The sequence below is a fragment of the Nerophis ophidion genome, linkage group LG03 (genome assembly GCF_033978795.1).
Source record: "Nerophis ophidion isolate RoL-2023_Sa linkage group LG03, RoL_Noph_v1.0, whole genome shotgun sequence".
In the NCBI taxonomy this organism is placed as follows: domain Eukaryota; kingdom Metazoa; phylum Chordata; class Actinopteri; order Syngnathiformes; family Syngnathidae; genus Nerophis; species Nerophis ophidion.
The window spans coordinates 592,805-619,418 of record NC_084613.1 but is presented as its reverse complement, the minus strand read 5'-3'; the positions used below and the strand labels follow the sequence as shown (position 1 = coordinate 619,418).

The 26,614-nt window shown below is 41.9% G+C and overlaps 1 protein-coding gene and 2 long non-coding RNA genes across 7 annotated transcripts in view; 2 read left to right on the top strand and 1 right to left on the bottom strand.

Annotated features, from left to right (window-relative positions):
* The window catches only part of LOC133548887 (zinc finger protein DPF3-like), a 76,067-nt gene that overhangs the window by 33,858 nt on the left and 15,595 nt on the right, over nucleotides 1-26,614 (bottom strand). The window contains exon 2 of one of the 5 annotated variants that reach the window (XM_061893836.1): nucleotides 17,787-17,919. The exons of the other annotated variants lie outside the window; for them this stretch is intronic. The gene's annotated coding sequence lies outside the window, so the exon portion shown is untranslated. The remainder of the gene's footprint in view (nucleotides 1-17,786; nucleotides 17,920-26,614) is intronic. 5 annotated transcript variants of the gene reach the window in all.
* LOC133548698 (uncharacterized) lies at nucleotides 7,401-9,278 on the top strand. Its single transcript, XR_009805916.1, has 3 exons — nucleotides 7,401-7,529; nucleotides 8,099-8,188; nucleotides 8,723-9,278. It is a non-coding gene; the product is annotated as an uncharacterized LOC133548698 (long non-coding RNA).
* LOC133548697 (uncharacterized) lies at nucleotides 25,599-26,268 on the top strand. Its single transcript, XR_009805915.1, has 2 exons — nucleotides 25,599-25,811; nucleotides 25,901-26,268. It is a non-coding gene; the product is annotated as an uncharacterized LOC133548697 (long non-coding RNA).

Sequence of the window (26,614 nt, the reverse complement as noted above, 5' to 3'; positions counted from 1 at the left end):
CCATAGTGGGGTTGGCCCCACTGACAATAGTGGGACCCAACAGACAACCTCCCATTGGCTCCATTATAAGCAGGCTTTTGTTTACAAGTTAGAATGAACTAAAAAATACATCCGTCATCTTGTCTTTCATAATGACTGTAAACAATGCAAAAATAAAATTAAAAAAAGTGCATTTCCCCTTTAAGCTTTGCCTGTGGTATGTGCCACATATGCATCATATGATACAATTATCTGGTGCATGTGAGATAGAACTAAAGCTAATCTTGAGGCCAGCGTAGAGTTTTCCACTATCAGCATGTTCCTGTCAACTGTCTGCTGCTGTCACATGGTCACGTAATGTGACCATGTGTCAACACTCATTTTGCATGTCACTTTGCATTTCTACCTTGTAGCAGACACTCTCCAGTGTTTAACTTGTCAAAACACCCGCAACTACAACCAGGAACCCACAACATAAGTCTTTACTTAGCTTCACAAGTGTGCAAGGTGCAGTTCTCCTTCACAGGAAGCAGCCGCTACCACAGCAACAACCAATCAGAGCAGTTAGAAAGAGAGCAGGAATAAACCAGACCATGGTTCAACACAACACCGTGCCAAAGAACAGAAGGCCTGACTCAACGAGTGCAGCAATGTTACCACAAAGCAGTACACCTCGCTTCATTATGGTACAGTACACGTTGTACCACCAATGTAAAAAAGCTAACAACTGGTATAAAAATAGGTAATCTGCACAGAAATGTTTTTTATAGCGCCCTTTTGTTGGCTTACTTACCCTTGCTTTGCAGATGCAACCACAGGTATGAAGCCTGGAGGGTGGAGCCAGTTACACTAAAACCAAATGATTGGTTGAAGAATTCATGGGCATAGGCAACCATAATGTAAGCCAGGTAATGTGCTTAATGTTATGAAAAATGATAGTCAAGGTACAATAATTTAGGTAAACTCAAATGAACTGGTTAGCCCCTTATTTGAATGCCATTGAATTTATGACAAAGGTGAGGATAGATATCCCTTTGGTCTCAAGATCGACCGATTCAGTGTTAAATTTGTTGACTAAAAATGTTTGTCCTAGTTATCAACGACCATTTTTTACATGACTAAAATTAGGGATGATGTTCGTTAAGAAATTATCGATATCGATGCCATTATCGAATCCTCTTGTTGAACCGATTGAATCCAAATAGGTTGTAGTGTGTGCACCTTGTGTGTGCACTGAGTTCCAAAAGCCGAAGATGTTATGTGACTGGGCCGGCACTCTGTTTATATGGAGGAAAAGCGGACGTGACTGAGGACTGCATGCGGATGTTAAAGGCTGAAGGTTTCAGGTAAGAGAGGACGCTAAAGGCACGCTCCCAGTGAGCATCTAGTGCTGCTATGTGCGTTGTAAATAAAAAAAAAATGACAATTAACACACCACCTACATGGACGAGTTACCGCTCACTTTCGAAATCCCGGTGAAGCACACCATGGAGAAGAAAGGGACCAGCACGGTAGCGAATCGATACGCACAACGGTGCAAGAGAAGTCGGCTTTTACTGTTGTGCTAGCTTGCTATGCTAATGGACAACAAGACTGACTTTGAAAATGAACTTCATCCCAGCTGCACTCTGGCGGAAGGCGGACTAAACCCTGGACAAGTTGCCACCTCATCGCAGGGCCATCACGGATATACAGAAAATATTCACACTTACATTCACACACTCGGGCCAATTTTAGTGTAGCCAATCAACCTATCCCCAGTGCATGTCTTTGGAAATGGAAGCAAGTTTCCGGAGGGAATCCAATCATATTCAATTGTGTCTTTAGGTGTGTGGGACAAGTTTTACAATGAGAATAGCATGTGGGAGAGCGGTGGAGTGTAAATCACAAAGGGGTCCAATTAGGGCTGGGTGATATATCGATATACACGATATATCGCGGGTTTGTCTATGTGCGATACAGAAAATGACAATATCGTAATATTCGAGTATATGTTCTCACGCAGTTGCTTTTAGCTGCGGGCATTAAACTACAGGCTCTTCTCACTCTTTCCTGTCTCTCCTTCTCACAGACAAGCAGGCGCACAAACTTACACACGTCACATACTGTCACGTCATATGTCACATGCATATACGCCCTCGCCCAGCAGAGCGGTAGCAGACTGGGTAACGTTAGCTGTGATACTAACGTAGCCGTATGAGTGGTCATACCAGAGAAAGAAGGTGCGGATCAACAAATGAAGGAAGACTTATTTCCCAATAAAAACAGCAGGGGGTCCATCGTCTGGCGGTGGTTCGGCGTCAAATGGGAATATGTCGAACTGTCAACCGTAATTTGTCAAGTGTGGGGCAAAAGCGTTGCTATAAAAAGTAGCATTACTGCTAATATGTAGCATCATTTGAAAAGTCACTCACTAGAGAATGAAGAGAATTTCATAACATCCGTAGTGAAGGACAAATACTATTTGATTTCCTATTATGCAAGTCATTTTTAGTTGACACTTAAAATGTCTCTGACAATCTTGCACTTTCTGTTTTGGAAATTACATGAATGTATGTGCAATTGCTTAATAACTATAATAAATACACTTTTGGTCAATTGACTTAGTTGTGATTTCCCTCTCTGCATGAAAGTTTAAAAGTAGCATGTATGATTGCAGTATGAAAAAGAATGTTTTAATGTAGACACAGAATAATCATACTGCTGTGATTATATGCATCAAGTGTTGATTAAAGGCCAAGGCAAAATATCGTAATATATATCGTATATCGCGATATGGCCTAAAAATATCGATACGCACAAAAAAGGCCATATCGCCCAGCCCTAGGACCAATCAGAAGTCTTTGTAAGGCAAAGTGTTTAGACTTTATACTGGAAATAACAGACTGTACTGTATTGTAGGGATCTAACATTAAACGGTATTATTAATTACTAATTATTAACTATACTAACTAACTATACTAACTTATTAATAATCTCTCTGAGCTGCCACCTTATCGTGGTAGAGGAGTGTGCGTGTCCCAATGATCCTAGGAGCTATGTTGTCCGGGGGCTTTATGCCCCCTGGTAGGGTCTCCCAAGGCAAACAGGTCCTAGGTGAGGGATCAGACAAAGAGCAGCTTGAAGACCTTTATGAAGAAGACATATTGAGGACCGATATTTCCCTCGCCCGGACTTGGGTCACCGGGGCCCCCTTCTGGACACCCAGACCCAGAGGTGGGGCACGTTGGCGAGCACCTAGTGGCCGGGCCTGTTCCCATGGGGCCCGGCCGGGCACAGCCCGAAGAGGCAACATGGTCCCCCCTCCAATGGGCTGACCACCCATAGCAGGGGCCATAGAGGTCGGGCGTGATGTGAGCTGGGCGGCAGCCGAAAGCAGGGCACTTGGCAGTCCGATCCTCGGCTACATAAGCTAGCTCTTGGGACGTAGAACGTCACCTTACTGGGGGGGAAGGAGCCTGAGCTAGTGCGCGAAGTGGAGAAGTTCCGGCTGTATATAGTCGGATTCACTTTGACGCACAGTGAGTGCTCTGGAACCATTTCTCTCGAGAGGGGCTGGACTTTCTTCCCCTCTGGCATTGAGAGGCGACGGGGCTGGGGTGGCAATTCTTGTTACCAAAGCCTGCACGTTGGAGTTCAACCCAGTGGACGAGAGGTTAGCCTCCTTCCGCCTTCGGGTGGGAGGAGGGGTCCTGACTGTCGTTTGTGCTTACGCACCAAACAACAGTTCAGAGTACCCACCCTTTTTGGGTACACTCGAGGAGTACTGGAAAGTGCTCTCCCGGGTGATTCCCTTGTCATACTGGGGGACTTCAACACTCATGTTGGCAACGGCAGTGAAACCTGGAGAGGCGTGATTGGGAAGAATGGCCGCCCAGATCTGAACCATAGTGGTGTTTTGTTATTGGACTTTTGTGCTCGTCACGGATTCTACATAACAAACACCATGTTCAAACATGAGGGTGTCCATATGTGCACTTGGCACCAGGACACCCTAGGCCGCAGTTCCATGATCGACTTTGTAGATGTGTCATCGGATTTGCGGCCTCATGTTTTGAATACTTGGGTGAAGAAAGGGGCAGAGCTTTCTACCGATCCCCACCTGGTGGTGAGCTGGCTGCGATGGTGGGCTAGGATGCCTGACAGACCTGGCAGGCCCAAACGCATTGTGAGGGTCTGGTGGGAACGTCTGGCAGAGTCTCCTGTCAGAGAGAGTTTCAATTCCCACCTCCGGAAGAACTTTGAACATGTCACGGGGGAGGTGCGGGACATTGAGTCCGAGTCGACCATGTTCCGCACCTCTATTGTCGAGGCAGCTGATTGGAGCTGTGGCCGCAAGGTAGTTGGTGCCTGTCGTGGCGGTAATCCTAGAACCCGTTGGTAGACACCGGCGTTGAGGGATGCCGTCAAGCTGAAGAAAGAGTCCTATGGGGTTCTTTTGGCTTACAGGACTCTGGAGGCAGCGGACAGGTACCGACAAGCCAAACGGTGTGCGGCTTCAGCGGTCGCGGAGGCAAAAACACGGACATGGGAGGAGTTCGGGGAAGCCATGGAAAACGACTTCCGGACGTCTTCAAATCGATTCTGGACCACCACCCGCCGCTTAAGGAAGGGAAGGCAGTGCACTGTCAACACCGTGTATGGTGAGGATGGTGTTCTGCTGACTTCGACTGCGGATGTTGTGGATCGTTGGAGGAAATACTTCGAAGACCTCCCCAATCCCACCAACATGTCTTCCTATGAAGAAATGGTGCCTGGGGACTCTGTGGTGGAACCACCACCCCAGACCGAGGTGGTGGTTCCTCTCTTTAAGAAGGGTAACCGGAGGGGTGTGTTCCAACTATCGTGGGATCACACTCCTCAGCCTTCCCAATAAGGTCTATTCAAGTGTACTGGAGAGGAGGCCACGCCGGGTAGTCAAACCTCGGATTCAGGAGGAACAGTGTGGTTTTCGTCGTGATCGTGGAACTGTGGAACAGCTATATACGCTCGGCAGGGTACTTGAGGGTGCATGGGAGTTTGCCCAACCAGTCTACATGTTCTTTGTGGACTTGGAGAAGGCATTCGACCGTGTCCCTCGGGAAGTCCTGTGGGAAGTGCTCAGAGAGTATGGGGTACCGGACTGTCTGATTGTGGCGGTTCATTCCCTGTACGATCAGTTTCAGAGCTTGGTCCGCATTGCCGGCAGTAAGTCGAACACATTTCCAGTGAAGGTTGGACTCTGCCAAGGCTGTCCTTTGTCACAGATTCTGTTCATAACTTTTATGGACAGACTTTCTAGGCGCAGTCAAGGCGTTGAGGGGTTCCGGTTTGGTGACCGCAGGATCAGGATCATTTTTGTTTCACTACTTTTGGTTTGTTCTGTGTCGTGTATGTGTCTTCTCTCAATTGCTCTGTTTATTGCAGTTCTGAGTGTTGCTGGGTCAGGTTTGGTTTTGGAATTGGATTGCATTGTTATGTTATTGCTGTGTAGTGGTTTGTTGGATTGATTAAAAAAAAAGAAAGTTTTTTAAAAATGAGAATCGATTATGAATCGCACAACGTATTCGAATCGATTTTTCCCCACACCCCTAATATATATATATATATATATATATATATGTATGTATATACACTTACATTTGTATATACATACACATATATACATACATACAAATATTTACATACATACACTATGTATATACATAAGTATATACATACATAGGTATATACATACACAAATATACATAGGTACAGTATATACATACAAAAATATACATAGGTATATACATACACAAATATACATAGGTATATACATACACAAATATACATAGGTATATACATACACAAATATACATAGGTATATACATACACAAACATACATACACATACACATATATACATACTGCAATGAGGTGGCGACTAGTCCAGGGTGTACTCTGCCTTCGCCCGATTGTAGCTGAGATAGGCACCAGAGCCCCCCATATAAATGTATGTATGTATATATATTTATATACATACACGTATATAAATATGTATATACATTAGGGGTGTAACAGTACGTGTATTTGTATTGAACTGTTTTGGTACGGGGTTTCCGGTTCAGTGTGGAGGAGTACCGAACGAGTTCCACACGAACATATGAAGTAGTCTTAACAAGCTACTCCGCTCCGTTCTGCCTCTGTCTCCTTCACAGCACCCTGCATTGTCCCACTCACACAACCATCTGATTGGTTACAACAGTAGCGATAACAAGCCAATCAGCAGTGCGTATTCAGAGCCCATCTAGTCAGCGCTTCAGCGTCGAGCAGATAGGCGTTTTGCAAGTGAGCAACGGACTCTTCCTAAATTATACTAAACACTTCCAAGTCAACTACTTTCTAAACATCACTATGAGCCCGTTGACCTTCTAGAAACAAACTGCAGCTCAGCTCACTCGCAGTCTTAACTTTAGGTGAAGGCTAACTTTCTTTGCTCCGGAGTCCGACAGCATTAGCATGGATATGTCCTGCTGTTTATTTAATTTTTTTGGCGGCAGTCCAGCAGCGGTGTCCTCTTCCCGCCTCCCGAACCGCTTATACCACCACAAAGATGGGATATTCAGGTCCAGCCCTAGTAGACTCATGTTTATAATATATAACATGATCTGTGGCAAATATCAGTGATATCTGCTCTTAAACTGTTGTTGACATGCTGTTTTAAATTCAGAAAGAGTGCTATTGGTTTCAGTTTTGTGGTTATTGTGGGGGAGCGTGATTTATTTTTTTTAATAAGTTTTTTTTAAACAAGTATTCCAATGAGAAAAAATGGCAAGTTTGAAACCGAATTGCAAAATTGCAGCAACGAGCACACCCTCTTCAGGACCTAAAAACATATCAATTGTAACTTAAACCTGTCTGGTGGGATTCGTAATTTTGGAGCAAGGTTAATTTACTATACACCATCCGTGGTCATTTTAATGTCAAAAATATTTTAGGGGAACTTTCTGTGTCGTCAGTGTTCTTCAAATAAACATTTGCTTTAATTTCTCATATTGCAACACATGGTATTTTATTGATATATCATAATATAATTTCTCAATATATTTCACAGAATATTGAAGGACGTTGACTCTCAGGAATTTGGTCTCAACAGCTTACGCAAGGTAAAATCAAATTAGTGCTGTTGAAGGTTTAAATTGAATTTTTTAACGACACCAATATGATTTAGTTACAGGTGCCTCAACATGAGATGGAGGTGAAGATGTGTAGTTTTGAATCAGACAAGCGAATATGATTGTTAAAACACTATAGGCTAAAACATGGAAATGGTGGCCGCAGTCAGTCAGTCCCTTGTCTTCACACTGATTGCCCTTGTTCATTCAAAACATTTAATGCCCTTATTATACTTGGGAGACAACAATATTAATTGTTCTAGTAAGTTGTGTTTTTATCTTCTGTTTCAGATCAAAGAAGAGTTCAGTAGGATAACAACACTTCATCTGGAGCAAACCTTTTTGTCAAAACTGGACACACACTCCCAAACTCCTGGGAGGCACAAAAATCAGACCGATGCTGGATTCACTTGGCCAGGTAAAGTTACGGGGACATTAATGTAATTTGTGTCAGTCATCTTGTGTTGGGCTCATACACACTGAACTAGCTATTATCATCTCTCTCTCTCTCTTTCTATCTATATCTATCTCTAGCGCTCTCTCTATCTCTCTACCTCTCTATATCTCTTGCTTTCTCTCTGTCTATTTCTCTCTCTCTCTCTTTCTCTCGCAAATTAAATAAATAAATTAATATAAATTATAAATAAATAGGTGGTACTTGTATAGCGCTCCACCTTCAAGGTACTCAAAGCGCTTTGACACTACTTCCACATTTACCCATTCACACACTGATTTAGGGAGCTGCCATGCAAGGCGCTAACCAGCAACCACAGGAGCAAGGGTGAAGTATCTTGCTCAGGACACAACAGACGTGACAAAGTTGGTACTAGGTGGGGATTGAACCAGGGACCCTCGGGTTGCGCACAACTACTCTTCCACTGCGCTACGCCAATTCAATTACGTTGCCTTTTACATGGCATAGTGAAATTTGTGTATCTGTTTGCCTATACATGTTCTTTGCAATAAATTTACTTCTCTGTTTTGTAGCAATATGTTGAAGGCAGAAGAGATCTCATCATACGTTGCCTAATGAAGTTCCTTGGAGAGTCAGGAGAGGAGCTAATCAAAGACTGCCAGGTACATTTTGAAAATTTGGGATTTTCTGATTATTCTCACCATAGTAAATATATCTCATCTCCAACCTAATACTATAACCTCTGTCCTTTGTGTAATAATGTATTTCCATAAAAGTCACATGTGCCACTATATATGAGGAAAAACATTTGTAATCAGATTAACAAATATTAGGCCATTAACTTAAATTGGCAATTAATTGCTATGTGTCCCAATTTTTCAACTGGTTCTGAATCTGAAATGTTTGAAAAGCAAATGTTTTGAAAGTATGAAAATGGTATTTCAAACAACCTTCTGGATTTTTTTAGACAATCTTGTTGAAAAAAATGATGGTTGCCTCAGTGACCCAAGTGTACACTGACAAATGAAAGTGCAAACCTGGGTTAACACAGACAAAGATTAAATTAAATAAAATCAATAGTTACCTAAATACTTCCCCAGCACTTAACCAATGCCGTGGTCTCTGTATGTGTAGGTCATATGAACTAGCTGTGTATAATATTGACTCCTGAGCACAGAATCACGTGTTATTCACAGGATGTATGTGCCTCAGTTCATCATGTCTTCAAGATCCTCGTCATCAGTGGAAATGCAGCACAGGAAGCCCACAATTCTGCCCATGTGTCAGTCATCGTCGAAGGAAAATAGGTTCTGGATGACTGCAAAACCATGGCAAAGGCTTGCCTTCTGCTCATGGGCTTAATCTACGCCATGAACTTGAGTTACCCACTGAAACTGAAATATACATTTGAAGTCTTTCAGAAGCTGTTTCTAGAGCTGGATGTTCTGAAAATGTCGCCCAAGGTACGGTCTTTGCGAAATAAACTTCTACTGTGAGTGTTTCCACAGTGTACATATGCTGTTCTAGCATATAGCTGTTCTTTGGTGTGTGGAAGCAGTACATGACGCTTGTCAATGTAACTTGTTGAAAGATGTTGCTGTTGTGCTTAAAAGTTACAATTCAGGACATTTTATCGGGTCTTTTACCTGTAATTGTTCGCATTATTGTGAATGTTCTAAAAAAAAAAAATCACTGTTTTATAATGTTTTGTCTGGTAATGATGCTGGAAAATGTAATAAAAGTGCTCTTGTTTGAAAGTGTGTTATCATTTCATATTTGTAGAAGATGTGTTAAGATAATTTGATTTAATTAACAGTAGGCCGTGTTAAAAATACAACACATTCATATTACAATAGTGGTGTAGGTGGGAGCTTAAATATTATGTAAATATTACTTAAATATTGCTCCGAATAAAGTAAAGAAAAACTAGTTAAATTATCCTGAAAATCAAGCATTTTTTTAAGGGTTTTGTAAGTAGATTCAAAGGTAGTTTTAAGTAAAATTTACTATCAAAGAGTGAGTAAATTTTGTCTCTAAGAAAGAAAATCTCTAGTAATGTTTACTTGAGTTTTTTTTACTAAAAACTAATTATTGCTGGCAAGTAAACTTTACTTGACTATTTCCTGAGTAAACGTTACAAAGAATTTCTGTGTGAAAATTGTTACCTAGCTTTTTTTAAGTAAATGGCACTCCAATTTTTTTTCAGTGTAGAAAATGACTATATCATAATGTTCGAGTATACGTTCTCACGCAGTTGCTTTTAGCTGCGGTTATTACACTGCATGCGTTTCCAACTCTTTCTTGTCTCTCCTTCTCACAGAGACTTAAAACAAGCGCATCTTCTTACATACGTCACACGTGCAGAGAGGTAGTGACATGGGTAACATTAGCTGTGATGTTAACGGTGTGTTGCGAGTGGTAATACAAGAGAGAGAAGGTGCGAATCTGGTAACAAATAGAAGAATAATTAATTCCCAAGAAAAACAGCACGGGGTGCCTCGTCTGGCGGTGGTTTGGCTTCAAGTGGTAACATGTAGCATTGCTACAAAAAGTAGCAGCACTGCTAATTTGTAGCATCTTTTGAAATGTCACCCAGTTAAAGAATGAAGAGTGCTTCAAACTGTGCATGTCAACATATCTGTTTGGTACCACACCCACAAAATGCCGAAGCAACTATTTCCACATCAACACCATAGGATATATACTATTTGATATGCAGCTAATTTTTATGTGACACTTATTGAAATATCTTGTGTGACATCATGCACAAAAGTGCACTGTATTTGTTTCTGTACAAAAAGTGCACTTTAATTTAGTGTTATTTTGAAATGTGATCTTAGTGACATCATGCACACAAGTGCACCAATAGCTTGTTTTGAAAAGTCTCTGACAATCTTGCACTTTCTGTTTTGAAATCACATGAATGCTTGTGCCACTGCTTAATAAGTGTTTAATAAATACAGTTTTGGTCAATTGACTTAGTTGTGATTTCTCTCTCTGCATGAAAATTTAAAATTAGCATATATTAATGCAGTATGAACAACAATGTTTTAATGTAGACACAGAATCCTCACACTGGTGTGATTATATGCATCAAGTGTTAATTCAAGGCTAAGGCAAAATCATCAAGATATATATCATGTATCGCGATATGGCCTAAAACAGGGGTCACCAACTCGGTGCCCGCGGGCACCAGGTAGCCCGTAAGGACCAGGTGAGTCGCCCGCTGGCCTGTTCTAATAATAGCTCAAATAGCAGCACTTATCAGTGAGCTGCCTCTATTTTTTAAATTGTATTTATTTACTAGCAAGCTGGTCTCGCTTTGCTCGACATTTTTAATTCTAAGAGAGACAAAACTCAAATAGAATTTGAAAATCCAAGAAAATATTTTAAAGACTTCGTCTTCACTTGTTTAAATAAAGTCATTTATTTTTTACTTTGCTTCTTATAACTTTCAGAAGGACAATTTTAGAGAGAAAATACAACCTTAAAAATAATTTAAGGATTTTTAAACACACAAACCTTTTAAATTCCTTCCTCTTCTTTCCTGACTATTGAAATCAATGTTCAAGTAATATTATTGTAAAGAATAATAAATACATTTTAATTTAATTCTTCATTTTAGCTTCTGTTTTTTCGATGAAGAATATTTGTGAAATATTTCTTTAAAATTATGATTAACATTCAGAAACATTATTCTGGCAAATTTAGAAAATCTGTAGAATCAAATTTAAATTTTATTTCAAAGTCTTATGAATTTTTTTAACATTTTTGTTCTGGAAAATCTAGAAGAAATAATGATTTGTCTTTGTTAGAAATATAGCTTGGTCCAATTTGTTATATATTCTAACAAAGTGCAGATTGGTTTTTAACCTATTTAAAACATGTCATCAAAATTCTAAAATTAATCTTAATCAGGAAAAAATACTCATGATTTTCCATGAATTATTTTTTTCTTTTCTTCAAAAAGATTCTAATTAGCTAGTTTTTCTATTCATTTTTTTTGGTTGAATTATGAATTTTAAAGAGTCGAAATTGAAGATACTATTGGAAACTATGTTTCCAAATTGTATTTTCATCTTTTGTTGTGTTTTCTCCTCTTTTAAACCGTTCAATTAAGTGGGTTTTTTTTCATCATTTATTTTCTACAAAAAAACTTTCGTAAAAGTAAAAAAAAAAGTACGACGAAATGACAGACATAAATACCCATTTATATATATATATATATATATATATATATATATATATATATATATATTTATTCAAGGTAAATTGAACAAATTGGCTATTTCTGGCATTAATCAGTACCCAAGAATTAGCTCTTGGTTTCAAAAAGGTTGGTAACCCCTGGCCTAAAAATATCAATATTAAAAAAAGGCCATATCGCCCAGCCCTAGTTTTAAGTGTTGCATACAGATGTTTACTTTCAGTGTTAACATCTTCTATCTATGTTTCTGTTTAAATGTAGTAAGCATCTACTATTCTGTTGTTTGGATACAAAGAATATTTTTTTGGTGATACTACAAATTTGGGTATTGATCAAATACCAAGTAGTTACATGGTCATAATCAAAATCCTCTTGTATCCAAGGAACTGTTTCCTGTTTCCACAAAAAAAAAAGACAAAAGATATTGGGACCATAAAAAATGTATCGGCTATATACGGCTCTTGTACTTGGTGTCATAACAGTTATTTGTATATTTGTCATAACAGTTGATATTTGTATATTTGTTGACATTCAGAATCAATAGTTTGCTGTTAGTGGTTAGCTTTTGTATCCTTCTACAATGTGTAGCGAAGCATGTTTAGCTATTACTCATCCTGCAGGGATGATAATTGTAAGAAATGTAGTTTATTTGTCACGATGTCTCTGAGGATTAGTGATTTAGAAGTAGCTAAATCACTGTAGACAGTTGTTAGCCACTAGCTATCTACCATTGCTCTGCTTATTTTTTTTATTTTATTTTTTAAAATCCCATATTTTTTAATGCTCCTTTGACCTGCAGCAATAAACATATGATAAGGTGTTTGTGAAATCCCTTGATGTTTTTTTGGTGCTAAATTAACCACAACATTAACATAAGCAGCGACTGGTCTGATGTTACCTATTTTTTTAATTATTTTTTTTAACAACTTAAAGCCCTAACCAGCTGTTTACTGAGATATACATATCTTGTTTAGATGTCTTTTACTAGAAACAAATATCGGCCTCCTTCACTACGAATAACCGGTATCGATCATAAAAAAACCCAACATATCTGTCGAGCTCTACTTTGATCTATAATGAGATTGCAAGCAACGCTGGAAACATACAAACTCTAAATAAAAGTCATATATACAGTATGTTTATTGCTAAAACATAAAGCTACTAATAGATATGAAATTGTATAATCAGTTACATGAAGAGAATAAATCACACAGAATACTGCATTTTCTTCATTATCAATCAATCAATCAACGTTTATTTATATAGCCCTAAATCACAAGTGTCTCAAAGGGCTGCACAAACCACAACGACATCCTCGGTAGGGCCCACATAAGTGCAAGGAAAAACTCCCCCCAGTGGGACGTCGGTGGCAGTGACTATGAGAAACCTTGGAGAGGACCGCATATGTGGGAACCCCCCCAGGGGACCGAATGCAATGGATGTCGAGCGGATCTAACATATATTGTGAAAAAGTCAAATCCATAGTGGATCTAACATAACCGTGAGAGTCCAGTCCAAAGTGGATCCAATATAGTAGCGAGAGTCCAGTCCAAAGTGGAGCCAGCAGGAAACCATCACAAGCGGAGGCGGATCAGCAGCGCAGAGATGTCCCCAACCGATACGCAGGGGAGCGGTCCATCCTGGGTCCCCGACCCTGGACAGCCAGTACTTCATCCATGGCCACCGGACAGGACCGGACCCCCTCCATAAGGAAGGGGGGGACATAGGAGAAAAAGAAAAGAAACGGCATTTCAACTGGTCTAAAAGGGGGGTCTATTTAAAGGTTAGAGTATACAAATAAGTTTTAAGATGACACTTAAATGCTTCTACTGAGGGCATTCGAGAGTACTGGAGTCCGAATGGAAAACGATCTATAGCCCGCAGACTTTTTTTGGGCTCTGGGAATCACTAATAAGGCGGAGTCCTTTGAACGCAGATTTCTTGCCGGGACATATGGTACAATACAATACAATAGACCGTGTAGTATTTTATACTTAAGTAGTAAAACCTTAAAATCACATCTTAAGTGAACAGGAAGCCAGTGCAGGTGAGCCAGTATAGGCGTAATGTAATCAAACTTTCTTGTTCTTGTCAAAATTCCAGCAGACACATTTTGTACCAACTGTAAGTGTTTAATGCTAGACATGGGGAGACCCGAAAATAATATGTTACAGTAATCAAGACGAGACGTAACAAATGTATGGATAATGATCTCAGCATCGTTAGTGCGCAAAATGGAGTGAATTTGAGCAATATTACAGAGATGAAAGAAGGCCGTTTTAGTAACGCTTTTAATGTGTGACTCAAACGAGAGAGTTGGGTCTAAGATAATACCCATATTCTTTACTGAGTCGCCTTGTTTAATTGTTTGGTTGTCAAATGTTAAAGTTGTATTATTAAATAGAGGTCGCTGTCTAGCAGGACCGATAATCAGCATTTCCGTTTTTTTGGCGTTGAGTTGCAAAAAATTAGCGGACATCCATTGTTTCATTTCATTAAGACAAACCTCCAGCTGACTACAATCCGGCGTGTTGTTCAGCTTTAGGGGCATGTAGAGTTAAGTGTCATCAGCGTAACAGTGAAAGCTAACACCGTATTTGTGTATGATGTCACCTAGCGGCAGCATGTAGATGCTGAAGAGTGCAGGGCCAGGGACCGAACCCTGGGGAATTCCAACACGTTACCTTAACATAGTCCGAAGTCACATTGTTATGGGAAACGCACTGCATCCTGTCAGTAAGAGTTAAACCAAGACAGGGCTAAGTCTGACATACCAATTCGTGATTTGATACGCTCTCATAAAATATTATGATCGACCGTATCGAAAGCAGCGCTAAGATCGAGGCGCAGCAACATAAATGACGCATCAGAATCCATCGTTAGCAATAGATCATTAGTCATTTTTGTGAGGGCTGTCTCCGTAGAGTGATTTGCCCTGAAACCGGATTGGAAGGTTTCATATAGATTGTTAGATGCTAAGTGTTCATTTAGCTGCTCTGCAACAATTGTTTCGAGGATTTTCGAAATAAAGGGAAGGTAGTTTACCTTGAGGTCAGGATCGAGGTTAGGTCTTTTAAGGAGAGGATGAATAACAGCTTTTTTGAATGCTAGGGGAACAGCGCAAGAGGAAAGTGATAAGTTTATAATATTTAGCACTGATGGGCCTAATAATACAAAGAGGTCCTTGATAAGTTTCCGAGGAAGTGGGTCAAGTAAGCATGTTTGTTTTATTCCATTTTCATGTTGTAACAAATCTTTTAATGTTATTTCATCAAAACGGGAGAAACTATTTTGGAGGGTAGTATCCGCCGTGGGCTTCACGGTGGCAGAGGGGTTAGTGCGTCTGCCTCACAATACGAAGGTCCTGCAGTCCTGGGTTCTCCAGGCTCTGGATCTTTCTGTGTGGAGTTTGCATGTCCCCCCCGTGAATGCGTGGGTTCCCACCGGGTACTCCGGCTTCCTCCCACTTCCAAAGACATGCACCGTGGGATAGGTTGATTGGCAACACTAAATTGGCCCTAGTGTGTGAATGTGAGTGTGAATGTTGTCTGTCTATCTGTGTTGGCCCTGCGATGAGGTGGCGACTTGTCCAGGGTGTACCCCGCCTTCTGCCCGATTGTAGCTGAGATAGGCGCCAGCGCCCCCCGCAACCCCAAAAGGGAATAAGCGGTAGAAAATGGATGGATGGATGGAGTATCCGCCGTATATACAGTCGTATCTGTCTTAATAGAACCCAGTTGTAGCTGTGACCCATTGTCTTTAATCTTCTTTCTAATCAGTTCAATGTTCTTATTAAAGAAATTCATAAAGTCATCTGCTGAGTGGGTGGAGCTACTGGAAGGAGTCCCTTGTTGGGTTAGCGATGCTACTCTATTAAACAAAAATTTAGGATCGTTCTTATTAAGGCGGATGAGATTTGAGTAATATTTAGCTTTAGCTCATGTAAGCATGCGTTTATAAGTTATTAAACTATCACTCCATGCTTGATGGTAACCCTCAAGTTAAGTTGTGCGCCTTTTTCGTCCAGCTTTCTACATGCTAATTTATGAGCTCTAATTTCTTCTATAAACCATGGGGTAAGCCTTTTTGGAGCCTTTTTTAACTTCAGCGGTGCTATACTATCAATGGTTTCGCACAGGGCGTTGTTAAAGTTGTTAGTGAGGTTATCAATAGAGCCCACATACTTTGGGAATGGTGCCATTACCGAGGGCAGTAGGCCAGCCAGAGTCGTCGTCGTGTCAGCATTAATGTTGCGGCTGCTATTATTAGCTTGACGGACATGAGTCTGAACTTCGAATTTTATAAGGTAATAATCGGACATTACTTTAGTATACGGGAGTATCATAACTTTGGAAACGTTGATACCCCTGACAAGCACTAGGTCTATCGTATTACTGTTGCGATGCATGGGTTCATTTATTATTTATGTAAGACCACGGCTATCTATTATAGTCTGGAGCGCCACGCACGGTGGGTCCGATGGGGTATTCATATGGACATTAAAGTCCCACATTATAATTATATTATCGGCGTGCGTCACTAGATCAGCAACGAACTCTGAGAATTCACTGATAAAGTCCGAATAGGATCCTGGGGGGCGGTAGATAACAGCCAGGTATAGAGGCAGCGGTGTGACAGACCTCATAGTGAGCACCTCAAACGATTTATATTTATTATTTAGGTTAGGAATAAGATTAAAGTTTTAGTTGCATATTAGTGCGACCCCCTACCCCTTTTAAGGGGACGGGCAATATGCGCATTCGTATAGTTAGGAGGAGAAGCCTCATTAAGCTCAAAAAGTCTTCTGGTTTAAGCCAGGTTTCGCTGAGACCGATGACATTAAGATTGTTGTCTCTAATGACCTCATTAACTAATAACGTTTTGGGAGACAATGATCTTATGTTTGAAAATCCCATATTATAGGTAGCGGGCTGTTTTAAGGAGTCTTTGATCAAATTATGCGTAATATCAATATTAATAATGTTGCGTTTATTATGCGTAGAGCACTTAAAATAATTACGACTATATCTAGGAATTAATATGACGGGTATTTCCAGATTGTTTGCTTGGTGCTGGGATAAACTGAACGCATCATAGTTTGCCACCTCAGTAGAACGCATGTCCAACTCTGACACAGTCATAGAAGAAAAAAACATTATGTGAGTTGTATATTATTCTAAGGAAATTGCTAAGTGTGCAGGGATTATCCAGCCTGGCGCTGGCTAGTTTTAATTCAACTGACTCCTCACCCAGACTAGCAGGCTCTGTAAAAGGCTTACTCTAGTGTAGTTAGTCAAGTGTGACTTAAAGAGAAATCTATGTTCCTAGACAAGATGATAGCGCCTTTCCGGTTAGGGTGAAGGCTGTCTCTCATCAGCAAGCCAGGTTTGCCAATTATCAATATACGTTAGTCCCTGTTGTCTACAGAAGCTAGCCAGCCACTTATTAAGCGAGACTAATCTGCTATATCTCTCATCATTGCCTCTCGCAGGCAGGGGGCCAGAGACAATTACTCGATGCCTGGACATCTTTCTAGCAAGATCACAAGTCCTGGCTATGTTTCTCTTTGTAATCTCTGACTGTCTCATCCTAGTGTCATTGGAGCCAACGTGTATAACTACGTTCGCATAACTAGTGGTGCGGTTAGCCTGTCGTACGTGTTTACTAGGCCTTTTGCGGGTTAGTTCCCTAAGATTTGCTTCAATTTCAGGTGCTCTGGCGCCGGGAATACACTTAATTGTGGGTGGTTTGCTAAGCTTTATGTTTCGGGTGATGGAGTCCCCTATGACTAAAGTGTGTAGCTCGGTGGACTGGGGTATAGGACTAGCTAAAGGGCTGAATCTGTTATGCGTCTCAACCGGTACACCATAGCTGGTAGGCCGCTTAGGGCTGCTACAGGCTGGCCTAGTTAGCTCGCTACAGCTAACACTAGCAGATTTGTCCGCAACATCTAAAGTTACGAAATTACACTGCTCTAACTGACGGACACAGTTCTCTAGCAGAGCCAACCGATCCATGAGTAAGGTGCACGAAGCGCAGGAAGCCATACTCACAGAACTTTCGGTCACCGAATGGAGTGCCAGCTGTCTTCGGGGAAGTGGTGGTCACGGTGTGCCCGGGAGTAGCTTCCTTCAGACCGGCGCTGTCTTTCTCCGGGCTAGCTTTGTTAGCTTAGCAGCTATCTAGCTGAAGGCGGAGTGGTGAGACAGAGATTGGGTGATTTGCAAGTTAAATGGAACTATTAAATATGTTCGAGAAGTTGTAAAGAAAGCTGTAAAAAAATTAAAAGCGCACAGATTATGGTCCTTTGTTTGCTGTCTAATAGTCATTTTCTGAGTTAAACATTTGACACCATGGTAGCACAGGTGTGCCTCGCAATGCAAAGGTCCGGAGTTCGATCACCAGACCCTTTCTGTGTGAAGTTTGCATGTTCTCCCCGTGACTGCGTGGGTTCTCTCCGGATACTCCAGCTTTCTCCCACCTCCAAAGACACCTGGGGGATAGGTTGATTGGCAAGACTAAATTGGCCTTAGTGTGTGAATGTGAATGTTGTCTCTGTGTTGCCCCCTCGATGAGGCGTTTGGGTGGCATCCTACAATCTATGAAATACCTTTAATGTTAAGAACAATCAATAATACAATTATATACAATAAGTCTATTAGAATGCTAAAACTGTCAGGAGTTAATCAATATTAAATATTTCAGTGTTTAGCTATTTAAACATAATCACAAAAAGCATTTTTAGAACTTTGCCTTTCAGGTCATTTAAATGGACAACATTTTAATAGTTGTTTCAATTTTTGTAACAGTTGAATGAGCAGCACAGCTACAATTAGGCCTGGGCAATATATAGATTTTGTTGAAATATTAAATTTTTAATTCAAACAATAAAAATATTTAATTTCTTCTTTTGCATCAGATTACTTTTTGCACACAAGGGCTTCCATAGCCCTCGCCTGCCTACTTACTTCCTTAGCGGAGCTTCAAAACATGGCTAATGCTAATGCTAACGAGAGCGAGACGTTTGTTTCAAAGAAAATAAAAGTGTTGCCAATGCTTTGGTTTTCCCGCAATGGCATGGAGCAAATGACTGCATAATGCAGTGTTTAAAAAAGGCAGCAGCACAGAAAACACCCTAGTGCAAACAAGACTGCAACTCCCACTAAAATGTAGCGTATTCTGGTGGAATCATTTACACAAAATATGTATGGTGATCAGAGATCTGATGTAACGTGGCACGCTACGGTTGATGTACTTGTATGCAAACATGTCACCGTCAAAAGCACAGCAAGTTCAGTGCAGGAAATATCCTTATGCTAATGGAAGCAACAACTAGAACTAAACAAAATGAACTTGATATCAAATAGAAAGAAGCAATGTCTCACATAGCATACAAAAATCAAACGCACACATACACTCTATTCTACTACTTTCTACAAGGGAACTAATCAATGATTGAAGTGAAAACCTTCTGCTTGCAATACAAACAATAACCCCTTTGTAGACCAGAAGATATGACAGCCATGAAAGCACATTAAATCTCTTTATCAACCAGAAGTAACACAATCCAGTGAAAACATTCATCAGAGTTGCTGGAATTGCCGACAAACTTCCACTGCTGAGCTAACACACGCAAGTGAGCTGCTGCGCTCTCGGGGCGCTGACAAAATGCAAAGTGACACGTCACTAGGCAACAGGCTTGTCTTTTTAAAGACACACTCACTCATACGCCACCCAAATATGATATGTCTTTAAATTGCATAAGTCAGATATTAAATTCTTTACTTTCCATAGAAATGTATTTAATGAATGAAAGCGTAATTCCATTAGTAACTCAAATAATTTCCAAGTTTTTACTTATAATCTTTCTTTTAGAAAGATTATAAGTAAAAACTAGACTCTGCAGCATCGCGTGGACATCGGGGGCGGTACCTCTGGATTGGCAGACCGGGGTGGTGGTCCCTCTCTTTAAGAAGGGGGACCGGAGGGTGTGTTCCAACTATCGTGGGATCACACTCCTCAGCCTTCCCGGTAAGGTTTATTCAGGTGTACTGGAGAGGAGGCTTCGCCGGATAGTCGAACCTCGGATTCAGGAGGAACAGTGTGGTTTTCGTCCTGGTCGTGGAACTGTGGACCAGCTCTATACTCTCGGCAGGGTTCTTGAGGGTGCATGGGAGTTTGCCCAACCAGTCTACATGTGCTTTGTGGACTTGGAGAAGGCATTCGACCGTGTCCCTCGGGAAGTCCTGTGGGGAGTGCTCAGAGAGTATGGGGTATCGGAATGTCTTATTCTGGCAGTCCGCTCCCTGTATGATCAGTGTCAGAGCTTGGTCCGCATTGCTGGCAGTAAGTCGGACACGTTTCCAGTGAAGGTTGGACTCCGCCAAGGCTGTCCGTTGTCACTGATTCTGTTCATAACTTTTATGGACAGAATTTCTAGGCGCAGCCAAGGCGTTGAGGGGTTCCGGTTTGGTGGCCACGGGATTAGGTCTCTGCTTTTTGCAGATGATGTAGTCCTGATGGATTCATCTGGCCGGGATCTTCAGCTCTCACTGGATCGGTTCGTAGCCGAGTGTGAAGCGACCGGAATGAGAATCAGCACCTCCAAGTCCGAGTCCATGGTTCTCGCCCGGAAAAGGGTGGAGTGCCATCTCCGGGTTGGGGAGGAGACCCTGCCCCAAGTGGAGGAGTTCAAGTACCTAGGAGTCTTGTTCACGAGTGGGGGTAGAGTGGATCGTGAGATCGACAGGCGGATCGGTGCGGCGTCTTCAGTAATGCGGACGTTGTATCGATCCGTTGTGGTGAAGAAGGAGCTGAGCCGGAAGGCAAAGCTCTCAATTTACCGGTCGATCTACGTTCCCATCCTCACCTATGGTCATGAGCTTTGGGTCATGACCGAAAGGATAAGATCACGGGTACAAGCGGCCGAAATGAGTTTCCTCCGCCGGGTGGCGGGGCTCTCCCTTAGAGATAGGGTGAGAAGCTCTGCCATCCGGGAGGAGCTCAACGTAAAGCCGCTGCTCCTCCACATTGAGAGGAGCCAGATGAGGTGGTTCGGGCATCTGGTCAGGATGCCACCCGAACGCCTCCCTAGGGATGTGTTTAGGGCACGTCCAGCTGGTAGGAGGCCACGGGGAAGACCCAGGACACATTGGGAAGACTATGTCTCCCGGCTGGCCTGGGAACGCCTCGGGATCCCCCGGGAAGAGCTAGACGAAGTGGCTGGAGATAGGGAAGTCTGGGCTTCCCTGCTTAGGCTGCTGCCCCCGCGACCCGACCTCGGATAAGCGGAAGATGATGGATGGATGGATGGATGGATACTTATAATCTCAATGTTGGACATAATTATTTATTTGCATGCAATGTAAAAATCGTGAATAAATTTTTTTGTGAAAAAAATCTGGTGTTTTATTTTTATGGCCTATTGCCCAGGTTTAGCTACAGTATAAATAATCATTAATTAGTTATCTTTGTTGATCGTAAGCACATGCCTAAAATAACTTTAACAGCATTTAAAAGATGATGGAAAAACTACAGCAATTCAATTGATGTACGCTTTATAATCAGACTAGTCGACTAATCGTTTTCGTTGACTAGTCAACTTTCAAAATAGTCTTTAGTTGTAGCCCTAACCTCCTGTAGTACAGTGATAGAACATACATAATTACAGCATTACTAACACCGTTTCTTTATCTAGTAATGAATAATCTATTTTTACGAAACGTACAATGTCGTTATCAATACGTTTGTTGTAACGCCTTTCTCAAGAAAGCGTCGGAAGCACAACAATTTTGTTTCAGGAAGTAGCTCATTACTGGTGCAAGCAACAGCCAAATGTTGAAACTCATATAGGAAGAGGCAACATCAGGGGGGGACTTCGACAGGGCGGTTGCTGGTTGTTCCATCTCCATCGTTGGGGTCCCTGCGGGTGGGGTGGGTGGTCCCCGCGGCCCTGGGCTGGGTGGTCCTGTGACGGCCGGCTCGGGTGGGGTGGCCTGGTGTAGGCCGCGCCGTGCTCCCCATGGTGTTGGGGTGGGCTCGGGGGGGCCCGGGTGCTGGTGGGGCGGGGGCGGTCTTCCCGTCCGGCTGCGGGTAGTCTTTGGGTTCCCCGGGCGGGGCGTCCCGTCTTTCTGCCCGTGTGGGGGGTTCTCTCTCGCTGGCTTGGAGTCTGGCCGTCCGCTGCTTCTCTCGTGCCCTGTCCTCTGCCGGGCGCGTCTGTCTGCGGCCTGCTGCCGGCTCTTCCGGGCGGCGTGGTGGGCCGGGCTCTGGGGTTCCCGCCGCCGGCCGGCCTGGCTGCGTGGGGCGGGTGGTCCCTGGTTCCCTGGGCGCCACACCTGCTGTTTGGGTTGGGCTCTCTGGGCGGCTGGGTCCGCACTCTGTTTCCCACGCACACTATGGGTCAAATATATTGTACATACAAACACACATGTACTAACACAACACACACCGTTCTTCATACATACAAACGTCCATACATTGGTACCTACACTCCCACATACATACACAAATACATTACATACCTACATACTCCAAGTCCGTCCATCCACGCGCACATTCACGGTACGAACATACATATACATTCACTGTACAAACAAACATACATATACTGTACATATACATTTACTGTACAAACATTCATATACACATTCTGTTCATATACAAGTACATATACATACATACACTCATGCACATAATCATGTTTCATCAAACATATATCAACGCTCTTGCCCTAGGGTAAACTGGGTAACACAAGGCATATTGACAGAGCTTAAACCATTGTTACTATAACAATCTACAAGATTAATATAGGTTGCCTCTCTCTCTTCCCTTTCATCTCTCGGTATTCCTTCTTTTTTTTTTTTTCATTTTATTTATTTATTTATTTTAATTATCTTTCTAGCTATCATTATGTATACGTATCGTTGCATTTGAACAACGTTATAGTTGATAATAGAGGTAAACTATTGGTTTTGTTCATGATCAATAGCGCTTTTTCTATTGGTATTTGTATTGCTCCAATTTTAGTGTAAAAATGCTCATTGTCATTACTCTATTATTTATTTCACTAACTGCTTATTTGCTATCACTTTTACGCTTATATTTTTACATATTATGTATGTGCTGGTGTTGTTCTATTGTTGTTGTTGTTATTGTTGTATTTGCTGTTGTTGTTTTTGTCTCTCTGTCCAATCCCCTTCTTATCCCCACAATTTCCCCCTCTGTCTTCCTTTTTTTCTCTTTCTATCCCCTCCTGCTCCGGCCAGGCTGCACCAAATGATATTATAAATACATTTAATAAAGTCACATTCAAATAAGACAACAAGAGAAGTATCCTACACTTCTCTTTTGTAAAGTAAATCTGAACAGCCGATATGGGCATCTACATCAACTATATGATTTGCCTGAGAAGCTGGACAGGACAAAAAAAAAAAAAAGGATGTAGCTCATTACTGGTGCAAGCAACAGCCAAATGTTGAAACTCATATAGGAAGAGGCAACATCATATAGCGAACTTGTGAGTACGTACACACACGCACGCACGCACACGCACGCACGCGCACGCACGCACACGCACGCACGCACACGCACGCACAACTACTGGGAAATTTTGAAAAACAATTCAATAAGGTGATAACCATGTATAGTGGAACCTCCTTTCACGAACGCCTCTATTTGCGTTCTTTTTTGTTTACGAATGTTGAGATTGAGCCAAATATGCCTTGGTGTGCGACCATTGTCCTGGTGTAAAGTCCTTTAATAAAAAGTAACTGTAATCAATTACTTTTTAAAATTAAAGTCCAATAGTGTATTTAAAGGGGCTGGTGAGTGCTACACATTAAAGTGAGTGACATGAAACAGAAGACATGCTACCCGCTGAAATAGCTTGAATGTTTGAGGTAGTAAAACAACCAAGGACAAATGTTTTGTACACTTTAACAAAAGTCTAACAAGAGTCTAGAACCGTGTTACAACGGAGAGTATCCAGCTAAGAGGAGTAGGCACAGGAGCCAAATCAATTAATCAAACGATAAATAAAAATGTACTCAATAACTTTGCCGGCATCGATAAATTGCCATGTTTGTTTTCTTCATATTTTGCTTTCAAACAGGGTGCACAATTGTATTTTTACCGAGTGTTGTCGTCTGTGAAGTGGTGAGAGTATACTACAAGCATGCTTGTCTTTCTAGAGGTGGCATTATGTCCATGAAGAAGCAGGGTTGTCGTTTAGTGTGTTATGAAAACCCAGAACTTCCAAACTGACCAAATATTTTGGTCGTAATAAATATATATTACAGGGACACCTGTTACTGTTAAAACAACGATCAAAATTTTATTTCGCATAATTTGGGATCTTTAAATGTGGCGTAATACGAATAGCCACCGGGGCGCTAATTAATTTAAAACCTCTTCTCACTCCTGCGCTTATTCAAGGCATGCGGTAAAAGTAAGCAGGCGCTAATAATTTTGAAACCTCTTCTCACCCCTGCGCTTACCAATGGCATGCAGTAAAAAATTAAGTGTGATATAAAAAAAATAAAATAATAATAATAATAATAATTCTTCTGCGGCCGCTGCCCGGTGGTTGGGGACCACTGCTCTACAACATGTCATCGCGCCCAACTTTACACCATGCTATCTGCGTGCCAGCTGGACGCATGCATGTTGCTGCTTCTCATATGAAATTGCAATGCATACTTGGTCAACAGCCATACCTTTTCACTGATGGTTGTGATATAAACAACTTTAACACTCTTACTAATATGCGCCACACTCTGTGAACCCACACCAAACACATTTCTGGAGAACATTGGCTCTGTAACACATTATAAACGCAACATAAGAATTACCCAGAAATCCAATGCACCCATGACTTTTGGCTATATTATACACCCCGCTAGCACCAACATATATATACTGTATATACACACATATATATACATACACATACATATATACAAACATATATATACACACACATATACACATATATATATACACATATATATATATATATATATATATATATATATATATATATATATATATATATATATATATATATATATATATATATATGTATATATCCATCCATCCATCCATCCATTCATCCATCATCTTCCGCTTATCCGAGGTCGGGTCGCGGGGGCAACAGCCTAAGCAGGGAAACCCAGACTTCCCTCTCCCCAGCCACTTCGTCTAGCTCTTCCCGGTGGATCCCGAGGCGTTCCCAGGCCAACCGGGAGACATAGTCTTCCCAACATGTCCTGGGTCTTCCCCATGGCCTCCTACCGGTTGGACGTGCCCTAAACACCTCCCTAAGGAGGCGTTCGGGTGGCATCCTGACCAGATGCCCGAACCACCTCATCTGGCTCCTCTCGATGTGAAGGAGCCAGATGAGACGATAAAATATATATATATATATATATATATATATATATATATATATATATATATATATATATACATATATATATATAAATAAATGTGTATGTGTATGTATATATGTGTGTATATCACAGTCCTGGGTTCAATCCCAGGCTCGGGATCTTTCTGTGTGGAGTTTGCATGTCTTTCCCGTGAATGCGTGGGTTCCCTCCGGGTACTCCGGCTTCCTCCCACTTCCAAAGACATGCACCTGGGGATAGGTTGATTGGCAACACTAAATTGGCCCTAGTGTGTGAATGTGAGTGTGAATGTTGTCTGTGTATCTGTGTTGGCCCTGCGATGAGGTGGTGACTTGTCCAGGGTGTAAACCGCCTTCCGCCCAATTGTAGCTGAGATAGGCGCCAGCGCCCCCCGCAACCCCTAAAAGGGAATAAGCGGTAGAAAATGGATGGTTGGATATATATTATACATGACTGTTGTGGGACATGCGCATTCTGCGTCTCTCTCCGCTGCGAGTCCAACCAGAGGACCCGCCGACAGCGCACTCCAGACACGCCCCCGCATTCATCAAGCGGACCGCGCCCACTCTCCGCCGCAGCCGGCTGCAGGACACACCTGTGACTGACGATGAGCAGCATAAAAGACCAGTGGACACAGGGATCCGTGCGGGAACTTAGTTCCAAATGCGTACCGTAAGCAATCACCCTGCGTTATGCAAACCTGCTCTCCCTGTGCCCTGTACCTCTACGTGTTCTCAGTGTCTTCTCCCGTGTCCCCACAGAATCCTCCGTCGCCCGCAAGGTGAGCTGTGCGTCTCACTCTTTTCCCTGGATCTCCCTCTGGATTCTGACTGCCTCCTTTGTACCTCGACTCCTCGCTCGTTTGACCTGAACCCTCTGCCTGCCCCACGGACTTCCGCGTTCTCTTTTGTCAACACTTGGGTAAAACACACTTCAGTTAATTTACACACTTAGACTAACACCATACACTCTAGAGTTTTTGCCACGCTCCATTTACTTAGTATGTTTTCTGTTGATTGATTATTACATATATACATTTGTTAATATAGATATATATATATATATTTTAATAAATCTTTGGACATACTGCCACCTGGTGTCCGTTTGCCGTCACGTCCTCCTTAGTAAACCATAACAGTAAGTTCCCGCCAGAAAAATTAAATAGTAGGACCTGACGGCACAGTATTTTTGTTGTTGTTGTTGTTTTCATAGCCCCCAGTGACTTTAGCTCTGTCCCAGTGACTTTTTGTTTTTTTTTTTTGTTTTCTCGCCTTTCCTCCTTCCTTTTTTGCCCCTGTCACGATGTCTTTTTCCTCCACCATGGACAATTTTTATAGCCCTCAACACTCCGTCAAGGGACTGTTTAATTTCAATACGGGGAGGGATGAATTTGCCCGGCGCCTGGCCACCCACCTCCCACCCTTAGTGACAATTCCTCAGTCAGCTGGAGGCGTTTGGCATCCGCGTTCGGAAGG